Raw genomic sequence first — 1,010 nt, 5'->3', positions numbered from 1 at the left:
CCAGAAGTCTTAAGATCCTGTGGCGGGTGTTGTGGGTAGCTGGCGAGTGTCAGCCGACCCTGCGCCCTAGATACCCCGGTGCTTTTCTCCTGCTTCTACTTCTTAATGTGCCCCTTACTCTTGTCTACTCTATTCTTTCACTATGCCTTATAAGCTACACCCTTAGAGGTTATGGTCCTTTTTGGCTCCTATCTTTCATTGCCTCAGTCTCTGATGCTGTTGAAAGTTTTATTCTTCATGAGTCTTAACATTTAATACAAGTCTAGAAGCAGCCAGTGTTAGCTTAATCCATGTTTCTATTCATATTTGTCTGTTTTTAAAATTAGTAAATATAACTCCTTCTGAAAATTCCACACAAATTTAATCTTCCCCTTCTGTTTCTTTCTCTAGTGCCTGATTTTGTTTGTATCTGATTTTGCATCCTGACTTAAATCAAGATTGACTCCAAGGTTCAAATTTATTACTGAAGCTCATGTGGTTTATTGTCTGGATTCTAGTAAGATTTCTTGACATTTCTATCCCCTACACCTAACATCTGACACATCCAATGATGACTTAAAAATTGCATAGACATATGACATCACACTTATGTAACTTCCCTAACCATACAAGGTCAGGAAATGGGTCTGGAATACCTTCAGCCTTCCTAATGTGAGTAAGTAACATCTCTTCTGATTGGCTCAGTAAAGACATTTATTCAGGAAGCCTAAAGCACTTGAGTTGAAACAGATACTGATTTTGTCACAAAATGTTCAAAAAAGATCTTCAGAATACACGTGAGGGGCTGGCAAGTTGGCTGAGCCTATAAATGCTTCCTATACAAGATTGACCACCTTATTACTCAATCCCAAGAACCCATGCTGAAAAGAAAGAAATTATTCCTGCAGGCTGCCCTCTGACTTCCATGGCCATACACTGTGTGCTCTTCCTCCTCCTCTTCTTCCTCTCCCTCGTCCTCTCCCTCCTCCTCCTCCTCCTCCTCCTCCTCCTCCTCCTCCTCCTCCTTCTTC

The sequence above is a fragment of the Mus caroli genome, chromosome 6 (assembly GCF_900094665.2).
Source record: "Mus caroli chromosome 6, CAROLI_EIJ_v1.1, whole genome shotgun sequence".
In the NCBI taxonomy this organism is placed as follows: Eukaryota; Metazoa; Chordata; class Mammalia; order Rodentia; family Muridae; genus Mus; species Mus caroli.
Note: the sequence above shows the minus strand (reverse complement) of the source record.